Source organism: Lissotriton vulgaris, chromosome 2_1, assembly GCF_964263255.1.
Source record: "Lissotriton vulgaris chromosome 2_1, aLisVul1.2, whole genome shotgun sequence".
Taxonomy (NCBI): domain Eukaryota; kingdom Metazoa; phylum Chordata; class Amphibia; order Caudata; family Salamandridae; genus Lissotriton; species Lissotriton vulgaris.
This window is the reverse complement of record NC_141687.1, coordinates 1,345,564,958-1,345,579,956: the sequence shown is the minus strand read 5'-3', so window position 1 is coordinate 1,345,579,956 and position 14,999 is coordinate 1,345,564,958.

Here is a 14,999-nt window from a genome sequence, read left to right as displayed (position 1 = left end):
GGTCTCTCAGAGATGACACAGTTCCACCCTAGCCTTTTCTATACCTTCTTTTGAGACCCCACGGCTGATCTGGCCAGGGCCCCTGCAGTGATCGTACCCCTACGCAGAGACTAGCTGTAAATTAATTAATTCCTTAGTGGCTGCCCAATCAATTTCCTCTCTGACATCAACTACATTGAAATTAATCCCTCTCCTCTCATCCCACACCAAGGTACGCCCCTTTACTCAGAGGACATCTCTTATAGCCACCCACTCATTTACCGGTAATAACCTGTATTCACAAGGTGTGCTCAACCCTCATTACTTGAGAAAAAAGAGGGACCCTCTGCAGACTGCAGAGCACGATGTGTCCTAGGGCAGGGAAAACACAACTGAAAACAGTAAATACCTAGGCAATTAACTGGTCAAGCGAGAACCTAGTACATAACATTGATATGAAGATTGACTCAGTGTACTAAACATTTAGATTAAAATATACATTTTATCCTTATAAATTCATAAAAACACAATCTGATCCAAAATATGACGACATGTTCCATTTAACAACATATTAACACATATATAATACATACACAAAGATTTAATATACTATAATATATGGATTTCAGACCAACGACATATAGACATATCGCAATAAGTACATTGTTGCTCATCAGACAAACTTGGCTAGATGTTTGGACAAGTTCTTATTATTTGTCTATGCGCCTTTCGGCGTGTAAGCGCCTTCTTCAGGACAGCCACAGCAACCTGAACAAACATGAATAAACACAATATATAACATCAATGCATACAAACTAAGTACACTGAGTCAAACAAACCTAAACTCAACATAACCCGATACATAAAAATAATGATAGCAACAGTTTTCTGTGTAAATAAGGCATGCAACTAACAGTGCACTGAAAAAGAAGAATAAAGCATCAATGCAAAAAGCAATAGAGGATGGAAATAATATAAAAAAGATAAGATCCATAGTACCAACCGAAAATGGAATGTGAATAGCTAGCTCAATAGCGGGTAGTGAGAAAGACGGTAAAACTAAGGATAACTGGAGGTGGGTAAAATATGCAACAGTTTGATGTATCACAAGCTTACCTAGAAGAGGTATGCAAATCGAACCAACACGCTGTGTTTGGAGCAAAGGTAACTCAATTACCTATGCAGGGAAGACAAGATGACAAGTGGAGAAGTGTGGCTCAATGGTTAGAGCGGCAGACCCTGATGCAGAGGTCTGGCCTGGACCAGGGTTCAATTCCCGCCTCGGCGGGTCTTGGGTCAATTTCCCCAGACCTGATATTCTCGCCTCGGTGCCTATTCTAATCATGGGTCCCACCTGCAACTCTGGGTAATAGCTTGCTTAATCTCCACAACGGCCCCAACAGTGCTAGGATGCCTGGCTTCACATTGGGGGTACCCAGGAGTGGGCACTTCACAGGGAAAGGCCAGGAAGGGTTCCACAGCAGTATGTGCACAGCGCCTTGCGACCCCTTTGGGGGTGATACGTGCTCTATATAAAAGCACTACATTTACAGATGGACCTTGAGACTAACCCAAGAGAGCAGAGGAAACAATATGCTATATCTCTCTGTGTAGTGTCGTTGTACTTGTTGAGAACTGGCACACCAAGGATATATGGAAAGCAGTCATCCATATGAAGGATAAATAATACTGTAAACAGAAAAAACAGAGTTATCTATAAAATATAGAGATGGCATCCCAGTGTTGGTGCGAACTAAAGGGAATAGTATAGAGAGACTATTATAGAGAGACTGATGAGTACAACCAGAAAGAAAAATGATAAATCACCTAAAACCGAATAAAGCCTACTATTGCAGATGTGTACATGTGGTATGATATCCAATTCACCATGGCAACCCAGCCGGATCCACCAAACTGGTCCCTATGTATGATGACCAGGCAGAGATTCTGTGGATGCAAAAGAGCCAAAATTACTAAAATATGGGTGTCAACACTCATTACCCCAGCCCCATTTGCTTCCTGACCACAGTTATTTTACCTGGGTTAAGTTAAAGTGCACATCCACTGTGCCTTTCATTTGTCCTATATGTGTTAAACGTTGGAGCTGATTTAAACTACCTGAGTAAATAACTCGCCTACTACCACTCTTCTTTTGTAGAGGCTCTCTTTATCTCTTATGGTCCCAAAAGCTGTTATAATATTAAGCCAAGCCATACCACTCCTGAATCTGCAGTTGATACGCTGCACTCATCCTAGACTGGTTGGTGACATGTATGAGAAGTTTCTAAAAATGTTAATAAAGATGGTTTGAAAAAAACTTGAGAAATGTCAGGATTTCCGGCCTAAAACTGTTTCATTTCTAATTTATTACACTTAGGTAGATGTTCACAAGCTGTCTAACTTTAACAAGGTGACGTCAATAGCTAGCACACCCACTCTGAAAATTGTTTCATACCACTGTTCACCAGACACCAAACTACACAGGCTCAATACCGCCTTTTCTACGTGTTTGTGGGTGAATGCGCTATTGCTGTAGTCTTGATCTACATTCGTTTGAACTCTTCTGTGGTTGTTACTCTGCCCAGCAGGCATATTAGTATAGTGGCTTCATGAGCACAAATAGACACATGTCCCGCAGTGTGTATTTCAGCCACAGGATGCACTGAATATATGTATCATTTTCATATTACAGCAAAAATCGGCTGTTGTGGGGCCACAGATTGAAAAAGTAGTAAGAAAAGTAATTTGTATCCCCAGAGCCTAGTTATCATTTGTATAATTAGTGCAGTGTCAAGAGGGCACAAGGCTTGACTGTGAGGGAAGACACCTTTCTAAATCAATGATTATTAAGTGCTGGGGAAAACTTCCAAGACTACTTAAGCAGGTATTGAAAAACAAACTAAATTAAATGAAGGCAGATGAGACAAGGAGGAAGAGTAAGAGGCCAATCCAACGAAGGGATTGTGAAATCTAACTAACTGCAGGCCTGGTGTTAGTTCTGATGAAGGCACTTGATTTTGTGGGACGTGAGGTACTGAAACATATAGGCCACAAGAACAAGGTTCTTCACCCGGGAGCCTTGGCTTTTGTTTTATTCTTGTAACCAAGAGGTCCAAATTAAAGGCTATGCTCTCACCAAGTACCAATTTTAAAATACATGGTGTGATAACATGTAGTTGGTAGAAATACGATATTCATTATTATTGAGGCGTCACCACCATCTGATGGGATGAACTAATAAATGACAAGGAGGTCTAATTAATGTAAAGAATGTGTAGAGGTGCTTTCCCTCTCCTTCTGCATTCTTCTCCTCATTCTTACTATTGCATCCCTATGAAAAGTTCTAGTGTGAAAACAATGGCAAGTACGCCCTAGGACACATCTTCCAGCCTTGATGAGAACACACTCACTCTGTACACTGAGCCTACTGGCTGCTTTATCTACAGGGTATAGAAGTGTGGAAGCAGGATGACACAGCTTCCCTTGGATGATCCTCATACTAGAATTTCAAATCCACCCCAGCTCCAGGACACTGGGCCTTCCAAAGGTTGGAGAACTTCCCTGACATAGTGGAAACGGAAAATGTATGTGTGATGGGTAATGATTGGCTTATGGGTCTAACCTGAGAAAAAAAACCCTAATGTTCCTGTCGTAGTATGAAAGTCCACAGGAGGCCAGGTTGTAGTTCCAAGATGTAACTTTATTCAGGTACAGGTTACATAAGCTTTAAGTTGAATCCAAGATGGAAGTAGGCCTGTATGTACGCCCCACCAGGAGCAGCCTCCTAGCTGCTCAGCCTCCTGACACCAACTGACTCACATCAGGCATTCAACATTCCATTACATAATTAACATTCCACACATACTCAGGCTGAACAGCAAAGGGAAAGAGAGAGTAGTGAAAGAAGAGGAACATTCACCCTACTACATATCTTCTTTCTTTACACTAAAAAAACAACAAAAAAAGAAAATGAGCAAAGAAATAAATAAAACAAAAGCAAAATTGTATGCCTACACACACCCCGAAATAAAGGGTGAGAAATAAAATGTAAAAACTGCTCAGTAAGTCTGTAAAGACTGAAGTAAGTAAATGAAGAACTAGGCCTAAAACTGTAAAGTGTATAACATTGTGTACCAAGAAAGAAAGTACAAATAAATTCATGGGATCACTGACATAATACCGAATGACAGAATATCGACCATCAAGAATATCGTTGAGAAAATATCGACAGTCAAATATCGAGTTTCTATCTACAAACAGGTAAGTACAAAAATATTGAGTTAAAAATATCGTTTACTAAAATATAGTTTTAAAAAATATCGACTTTACTCAAAACAATGTTAAATTTAATTAATATTAAAAATTAATTACTAAAATATACTTAAAAATACTTACATTAACTTATAATAATAAAATAATTAATGAAAGTTAAAAAAACATTTTTTAATCATATTTGTTAAAACATATATATATAGTAACAAAATATAATTAAATAACAGCCAATATTATTAACGTACAATAACAAAAGTGTAAAAATTACTATTCCCACTCCAAAGAGTGCAACAGTAGGGAAAACGTTGATAGCGTAGAGTTAAAATTGACTATTCCCACTCCAGTGGGTGCAACAGTAGGGAAAGCGTTGGATAGCGTAGGGGTAAAAATTACTATTCCCACTCCAGAGAATACAACATTAGGGAAAGTAAATACTTCATATATTATTTAAAAATAAAAAAAAGAATATCTATTAATAAATAATTAAAAATAATTAAAAAATGTATATAATATAATAATTAATATATTACAATTACTAATTAACAATAATTATTTCAATTGAACACCTATTAATATAAATTAATTTGAAAATTAACAATTAATTATTTAATAATTAAAAATTATGTAACAATTATTTCCAATTAAATACATTTTAATAAATTTAATTATTTAATTAATTATCAATAAAGTACTTCCCACCCTATTCCCCTATAAACCCACAAAGCGCTACAGTAAATAAATTATTAAAAATAACGTAATTACCAATTAATCAATTAAATTAAATTAATTGGCAAATACATTTTTTATAATTACCCATACATACTTAATTAATAATTAATTCTAAATAAATACCAATAAATAATTTTACATATTTAATTAATTATAATTTAATTACTTCCCACCCAATTCCCCTATAAACCCACAACCCGCTACAGAAAATAAATTAGTAAAATTTACATAATTACCAATTAATCAATTAATTACCAATTAAAATTTAATTAATTAACAAATATCCATTAATTAACAATTAATTAAAATTTCTATCAATAAATAAATTTACATATTTAATTCATTATAATTAAATTACTTCCCACCCTATTCCCCTATAAACCCACAACCCGCTACAGAATTACATTACGCAATATTTATAAAAACAAAATTCATTAATTAAAATTAATTATAACATAAATACACACTTTTCACACATATTATAACATAAAAATACACTATAAAAAATTAGATGTTAAAAAATCGATATTTTTAACTATCTATATTATATACTTCGATATTTTAACTTTCTATATTTTTAACAGTCGATATTAAATCACTTACCTTAAAAACGATATTTTGGTCATCTATATTCTGTCCTGTCGATATTTTGTCCAGTCCAGTGATGGTCAGTTGCAAGCACAAGCAGTTCAGTTAATGTTTTCTGCTAGTTACATTTAACTTTCCACACTAGTTCTTCACTCATTCTACATTTTGGCCTAAACACATCACATTCATGTCATTACGTTACAAGATCCGAACACTTACGTTAACACGGCAAAAGATTATATGCGGATGCATTCCATACATGTGATTATAATGCACCCCTACAAATGAAATTGGATTCTGCGCTATATCACACCAAAGGCTACTGGTCACTCCATTCTTTTGAGTTGTGGGGAGACCAGATTCTCCAGAGGAGCACCTGCCAGTGGCTCATGGTAATCTGAGTGTCCACTTGTTCAACTCTCGGCTACTGCTGTGCTCTGTCCCCAAAGGGGCCCTTGTGGGCCTCTGTGAAGGCAGACCCTCTGAGGGGTTCAAACGCACCATCCTCAAAATAGGATTTTTCACCTTCCAGGAGATTTTTCCAGACACTCAACAGACTCTCAGAACACACATTATGTCTGGGTCAGTAATGCTCAAGGGCCCAAGGCACAGGCCCTCACAAACGTGAATATGCAAACCCACAGCTCAGAGGGAGACAGCGTTAAAGAAGTTTAAATGAGTCACTTTCTGTGAGAGAAAGGCACAGATCAGGACGGTGAACCTCACTATATAACATGCATTATAACTCATGACACAGTGGCGGCTCGCTGAGGGCGATGGGGTGGGGGAGGAGCGGGTGGGGGGGTAGTAGAGTCTGACATACGATGGACAGGAGTAAGGTAAGTAATTAAATAAATAAAACAATTTACCTTCCATGCGCTGCAGCACCAAGTTGGTGACGCAGCGTGCGCGAGGTAAATTGTTTTATTTATTTAATTACTTACCTTACTCCTGTCCGTCGTATATTGGACTCCACTACACCTACACCCTGCCCGCCCACCACCTGCAGCACTCCCTCGGCGAGCCGCCACTGTCATGACAGTAATGCGGGCCGACAACGTGGTCCTAACCACCATGTAGCAAAGTGAGCATCTATAAGTACAATAGGTGATGATAATAGTTACTAGCTTGAATGTGGTTACTAGGGCTACTAGAGTAGATCCTGATGTGGATGTAAAAGTAGTACTAATATTACCATAACTCTGCCGATATACTGGTTTCAGCGCAATTGTAGGTCAGTATTACTGACCTCAACATAGTGACGTACAACCGATCAGGAGTAAGTGAGGGTATCCGTGTAATATGATATAAAAATATGATGGCATCGGGCACATCCATGATAGAACTCATTAAAAACTGCGCTTTGAAATGGCCTTCGGCTGTCTAGGCCCTATGGATACCGTACTAGGATCCAGCCACAGCAGCGTTTTCAACTTGCAATGGCTTATGATCTGCAAAATGCTGTACAACCACACACTGACACACCAGGAGCTATAGAAACAGGTCATGTCCAGCACAGTTCGCCTACGGAAACAGGAAGCGGCTCAGGATGTGACGACTTCCTCGACTGATTAGAAACCAGGAAATGCTGAGGGTTTTCTTACTGGCAATGCTTCATTCCAATATATATTTCGCTTTAAGGGAATAAACTACCCCCAGCCAGTAGGACCATGGAGGCCCAGATGTTGCAAATCCCCTTGCTCTTCGAACTACACTGCCTTGAGGTCATTAATTGTAGCGACAGAGACATAGCCCTCAGAATGCCAAATAAATGTTGGGATATGCCTGGAGCCGAGTCAAATTGATAATGCGGATGTACCAAGCACCCCTTTCGGTATAGGTTCATTTAATTTTAGCCATTTAAGTAAGAGTTGTTAATTATCATCTTTCATATAACATTTTTGCAGAACCACAAAAGTGTGCTTGATGACACTTATTATTCCCCAGCCATGATCAATATTAATGACTGGTTCTAAGGTAATGAAATAAATACTACACAGCCACCTCCAGTGCCACCATCGGGACCTGGAGAGCAACATGTCTCAAAAATACAGAAAATAATCTCAATTGTAATGGGAGTGAGGGATGCAATTATGGTTTGGGTTGCAAATATACTGTCACGTGCCCCAACTGCACCAAAGCTTATCGGAAGATACCGCAAGTGTGTGCTGGATGCCTGCTATTTAAACAAGGATTGAAACGCCAATAAACCTGGCCTTGATAAATCTGCAATTTTAAAATTTACTTTTTAGAAGAGGAAAAGTAGAAGAAAACATATATACCGCAGTATAAAGGTGGTATGCGTGTTTGCAAAATTAAAAAAAGTAAAAATTAATTGTTGAAAGGGCAAAACAAGAACAATAATTAAACAAAAACAAAACTTTGAATATCAGCTTTGGCACTGAAGAGGGCAACTTTTTACGAAGATGTGCACATATAAAACGAAACGCTATTACTCTCTGTGAAGACAGCTAATGGCTGGAGTGGTCTGACTCATGACCCTATGCTGTAGGCTGTGTAGGGCGGAAGCAACGTGTGCCTGGTGCTTCAACAGATCAGTGGATATAATGGACTAAGGGCCAGATGTACATATCCTAGGGTTTTCGATTACCAAATAGCCAAATTTAGCGATTTACTATTTGGTAGTGACGAACAGTGATGTACAAATGTTTGTTCAACACACTTACAGGCACATGCATCAATGTTGGCTTTTGCGATTCCTTAATTGCGATTTTTAAGGAATCACAATTAAGGAATCGCAAAAGCCTATGCATGTAGAAATCGCTTAAAAAATAGTGATTTCTAAACATTCCTTAATTGCGACTCACAAATTGCGAATCGCAATTAAGTAATACCTCCCCATTCATTCCTATGGGCCTCTCAATTAGAGAATCGCAAATTGAGAATGCAATTTCAAGGGTGTCAGGGTGTCAAAAGGACACCCTGTTGCATCCCTGAAATTGATCTGTGCACATATGTTGCACACACAATGTGTGTGTGCAACATGAAACTTTGAAAAACGCACAAAAGTGCATTTTTCAAAGTTTTTGCAAATTACCATGAAGTTCAACTTCATGGTAATTTGCTACTCCTATTAGCGAAATCGCATTTTATTTTACTTTGATGCATTGCATTTAAGGAATCTCAATTTGGGATTCCTTAAATGCAATCTCAATTTAACCCTTTCGCTGCTGATGACGAGCTCAGCTCGTCATCACCCACGGGTGTCGTGTGCTGATGACGAGCTGAGCTCGTCATGAATAAATGGCATCAGTGATTTTCCAGCACAGGGCAAAAATCCCCGCAGCAGCCATGTGGTTAAGGAATCTCAATTTAGAGATTCCTTAAATTGCGATTTTTGCATTTGGGATGATGCATCCCAAATGCAAAAATACTGGTAGCAAACGGGCAGATTCTGAGAATCTGGCCGTTTGCGACCGGTTTTTAGCTTGATGCATGTGATTGTTAGTGATTCCCACTGGGTCGCAAATAGACCTACCTCATTAATATTCATGAGGTAGGTGTCGGTTTGAGACCCATTGGGAATTGCATAAATCACAGGGATGGTTGCCTGCTGGAGTCAGCAGATCACCAAGTCTGTGATTGCTTTAAATTAAAGCAATATTTATTTGTAAATGCAGCCTGTTTTCCTTAAATAAAAATGGGATGTGTTTCAAAATGTAAAACGAAAAGCTTTCTTTTAATTTTTTAAGAGTTGGCTACTCCGTGGAACCACTGCCTCTTCTTAAAAAATGTTTTCCCCAACATTCACAAAGGAGAAGGGGTTCCTTGGGGACCCCTTCCCATTTTCAAATGGGTTACCACCAACCTGGAGTTGAGGCTAAAATGCAAATGTTTTGCGTCCGCATTTCAGTTGCAAAACATTCACCCAAACTTCTGCAAGCCGCTATTAGGACGGGATGCCCTAAACACGCCCCTTTGTAATACAGATTCTCAAACCCAATTTGTGGTTTGGTAATAGGTCAACGAATTGGAAATTGGGCATTTCTACATACAAAAATACTTTTTTGTGGGCGCAAACAACCTGAAAAAACTTTGTACATGTGGCCCTAAACCCTTCTCTGTATACACAAAAGGGTGTGTGTATATGCACATACACACACATACACACACACACACACAACCACACGCACACACACGCACACACACACACACACACACACACGCACACACACACACACACACACACACATATACCTATACATATTTCTGTACTATTTAAAAAAAAAATATGACGTGTGCAAATAGCTACATCTGCCTCTAGACCTAAAAAGACAACAAGCATTAGCAAAGCCAATAAATCTGTCTTTAATGTACTAAAGCATGTGACCCCGCAGTACCGTCAGCCTTCACGCAGAAGAGACAGGGAGGGTAACTTTATCTCCTGCACTGTGAGATGCTGCAGGGGCTGTAATCCGCCTGCTGTACAGACAGCAAGGGTAATTGTCCTCTGAACGGTGACACACCCTGCAGAACCCCCAAATCCTTCCTGTGGTAGAGGCACAGAGAATGCCTCCCGCACTATGAAATGCAACCAGAATTAACTCAAATCGCTCTCTGTGCCATCTCCAAGGAAAGTTACTTCAGAAACTGTGTGGAAGGCTTGCCTCCTGTCAATGTGCCTCTCCAGCCCGCTAGATGGCTCAGCTGGAAAAAAAAGTGACTGCACCTCAGAACTGGAGTGATGACTGTTGGTCATGGATGTCAACTACAAGGAAATCACCCAGGTATTTAACGGACGTGCTGCCAGGATCAGTGTACAACCTGCGAACCTGGTAATTTAGTTTTGCATTTACAAGAACCTATGGTGGAAAGCCCTGTGCAATTTGGATGTATGACGTTACAACGCATACTTTTACAACGCTTACCTTTACAATGCATTTTTTACACCGCAACATCCATTACAACACATACCATTACAAGGCATGCCATTACAACTAATTCTTTGAAACTACTTTTACAATGCATTCCACTACAATGCATGCTACATTTACAACGCATACCATTACAACGCATAACATTACATTGCATGTAAGGTAAGTATTGGATAGTGTAGGGGTAAAAATTACTATTCTAACTCCAGGGGTTGGAACAGTAGGGTATGTGTTGGATAGTGTAGGGGTTAAAATTACTATTCTAACTCCAGGGGGTGCAACAGTAGGGTAAGTGTTGGATAGTGTAGGGGTTAAAATTACTATTCTAACTCCAGGGGGTGCAACAGTAGGGTAAGTGTTGGATAGTGTAAGGGTACTATGTGTTGTAATGCTATGCGTTGTAATGGTATACGTTGTAATGACTGCGTTGTAATGGCATGCATTGTAGTGGTGTGCGTTGTAGTGTCATGCATTTTAAAGGTTGCGTTGTAAATTCATGTGTTGTAATGGATGTTGCGTTGTAAAGGTTTTGTTGTAATGGTAGTGCGTTCTAAAAGTTGCGTTGTAAAGGTTGTTTCCCGTGCAATTTACATCCTGGTTACAATCGTTAGTACAGTGTGCAATGTTTACCATTGCTATGACCTTATAGCACTCTTGGCAGACCAGTACTGACTTTCAACCCAGTAGTTCAGAGGTTTCCATTTCTGAGAGCACACTCAGTAGTTCATCATTCTGAGGGTGATAAGCTGAAGACTATTCAGCTATGTGACAGTGATACCTATTATTGAAAGTGCCTAGAGACTATTTGGTGTGTGTGGGAACTGTAGTCATTTCACTTTGACCCAGCCCAGTGCAATCAGATGTCCATATTTGGTGCTGTATGCTTTTTGGTGCTATTTTTGCTAAAATCTTTAAAAAGTCCTAACTCTGGTTGTGAGATTGGATTCTTGTTGTTTTTGGCATAAATAATGTATTAAAATGTCTATTTTTCTAAATGGGAATTTTGTTGTGTTTTCACTTTATTGATGTGCTTGTAGTGCATAAATACCTTACACATTAGCCTTTAAGTTAAGCCTGATTGCTTTGTGCCAAGCTACCAGAGGGGTAATCACCAGTTAATTTAGGGATGGCTGTGCCTCACCCTGACAAGGGTTGTAGTTGCTGCTTGACTAGGGTCCATACTCCAGTCAACCAACAACTGAATGTCTTACAAGGTATTCCTGCTTTACTCTATTCAGGTGGTGTGACGCTGATTGCTCGCAACCCAAGAGCACAGAGTAGAATGGTGGAGTCTTTTGTCACCGTTATGAGTAATTTGGATTTAGTCACAAATTTTGGTAAGTCCCATATCATGGCCTGTGGCCCAAAATTATGGTTGGTAATCGTTCCTTAATCGCATCGCTGCGGCGGCTTTTCCCGCTGTGTGCGGCAATTATTAAAAAGCCGCGTTACATGCCGAGCTCAGCTCGTCATCCGCACACGACCACCGTGGCTGATGACGAGCTGAGCTCGTCATCAGCAGCGAAGGGGTTAAGTAGAGTCAACAGTTTCCCCTATCTAGGGGTATCCTTTGACTCTTTGGGATCCTGGCAGTCACAGATAAGAAATTCCTGCCTTAAATGAATTAAATTAGCAGGAGCGATTTTTTAATCTCCCCAGTCTGCAGGCAGGACCACACTTTCCGCGTTGCTTACTATTTATAAGTCTCAGGTTGTCCCAGCAGCTTGGAATGGAACAGGTGTTTGGGGATATTTTAGCGTACTCCCTTTTCAGATTGAGGAAAACTGCCACTCCTTTCCCTTCACCCAACCAGCTTTCATTTTGTCATCCACTCAGATCTAAGCCTACAGTATATATCGGAACTAGTTAAGTTGGCCCCTTTGTTGATATCAGTAATGGCCTAGGCCAATAAGGAGGCAAGCCTCAACAGGGACGAAATACAGGACTGGCTCACTCTTGAGCAGGGCTTAAAGATCCCCTGGATGGGCTATGTACAACATACGTTTAAAGAGTTAGGTTTGTTCAATATGTGTGACTTGCCTTCTTCTTTAACTAAGGCTGATAAGCAGCTGGTACAGCTCTGATTCTTAGAATTCAGTCAGCCTCAGAGATTATGTATGGAATCCACCAACAGCTCTATATCGCTCCATAATATTAGCTCTGACTCGGTGGGAAAGGTCACTTCTGGTCCGTTTTAGAGGAGGAACAGTGTGACACCTTCTGTGTTTTTCAAATGGCCTGAGTGCCCTTTGCGGTACAAAAGGGGGTGGTAATGGACGGAGTATCTGAACCAATCAAACACTGACACCCAGTCAAAAGATCTGGGCTTAATCCATCACCGTTCTTTAGCCCACTCTGCCACCCCAGTTCAGACAAGGCTATATGCAAATCAGTCTGACCCTGTCCCTCATGGGAACAGTCCAGCCTGAACTGCCAAGCCATGCCTTCCCTGGACCGGAAACAAGCTTCCGAGGACCGGTTTCTGGCATTCCAGCCGTCTTCAGCCCGGCTTGCTTGAATCCAGTGGCAAAGTGAGCAAGGGACTCAAGTCTGAGCATACCCTGCCACACTTATGGCGGCCAAAAGCGGTACAAAAGGGTGTGGTAATGGACGGAGCATCTGAACCAATCAAACACTCACACCCAGTCAAAATATCTGGGTTTAATCCATCACAGTTCTTTACCCCACTCTGCCACCCCAGTTCAGACATGGCTATATGCAAATCAGTCTGACCCTGTGCCTCATGGGAACAGTCCAGCCTGAACTGCCAAGCCATGCCTTCCCTGGACCGGAAACAAGCTTCCGAGGACCGGTTTCAGGCATTCCAGCCGTCTTCAGCCCGGCTTGCTTGAATACAGTGGCAAAGTGGGCTAAAGAACGGTGATGGATTAAACCCAGATCTTTTGACTGGGTGTGAGTGTTTGATTGATTCAGATGCTCCATCCATCACCACCCCCTTTTGTACTGCTTTTGCCCGCCATAAGTGTGGCAGGGTATGCTCAGACGTGAGTCCCTTGCTCACTTTGCCACTGGATTCAAGCAAGCCGGGCTGAAGACGGCTAGAATGCCAGAAAACGGTCCTCGGTAGCTTGTTTCCGGTCCAGGGAAGACATGGCTTGGCAGTTCGGGCTGGACTGTTCCCATGAGGCACAGGGTAAGACTGATTTGCATATAGCCATGTCTGAACTGGGGTGGCAGAGTGGGCTAAAGAACGGTGATGGATTAAACCCAGAACTTTTGACTTGGTGTGAGTGTTTGATTGATTCAGATGCTCCGTCCATCACCACCCCCTTTTGTACCGATATTCACAGACAGGCATGAAAATGGTGTGCCGTAGGAGTGCAAGTGATGCAACCGGGCAGCGCACACAGGTAAATAGGCTCGGGGGAGGGAGGAGCAGCATGGAGGCTATGTAATATACATTGATCCCGCACATTTGTCAGAAGCAATACATGGCAAACATGAATCCCAAAGTCGCACATATCACACGTCACAAAACCTGTAAGTCTGCCAACACAGCATACAGATCCACCAATTAACAATAATCTCACTTACGTCTCACAGGTGATCAAGGACATGCACTCTGCCCGTGGATGATGACACCCCTCCGAGCCCCGAACACCCCGGCGCAGAGGCAGTACAATGTGGCCAACAAACACTCCAGGGGCATTGTTGAGCACACATTTGGCGCGTTTAGGTCACGTTTCAGGTGCCTGGACATCACATGTGGAAGACTCCTGTAGAGCACAGAAATAGTTTGAAAGATGATCATTGCATATTGTCAATTGCACTACATATGTGTACGCACCAATGCCCCATGGATCCAGGTGCTAGATGCATCAGACGATGATGAGGAAGATGAGGCAGGTGGTACTGTGGGCTTCCAACTTTGATATGAGAGGCGTTTATGGAGGAAAATTGTATTCCGTGAAGATAGCAAGCAGATTTCCTGTGTATAATTCACTTTCACACTAGCGGGAAATTCCGAAGATTAAAACGAGGAAAGGAAAGCTAGAAAAAGGAAAAAAAACGTTCAGACATATTCCTCCTAACAGACATTTTTTTAACATTTTATCTTGCATTGGTTTGTAGAAATGAAGAAAGTGAATTGAGCACTGTTACAAGAAATCATCTTGGAAAGAACTCCGGCATTTCCCTATGATAAGAAGTAAGTGCTCCAAATTAATAAGTGGAACGTATCTGGTGATTAGTCCTGAGTTTACATCTCCTTCTCTCTTTTTTTGTTCCCTGGTTGCTGTAAAAAAATATGTGGGTATCTGGAAAGGTCCTGATGATGGTGGTTTAATTACTCTTCACATACTGCCGAAAGGCGTCTCGACCTCATGCTCAGCCTTGTGCTTTGAACATAAGATTCCATCTGGTCATGGAGGTTTTTCTGTCATACATAACCTCCACCTTATTCAGATGCTGTTTGTATGAAGCTCGTATTAGTTTGAATGTGTTTGAATGGTTGTGAGATGGATGTATTTATATGAGTCAGTCCAAGGGGTATTTTTTCTCATTTTTTTGTGTAAA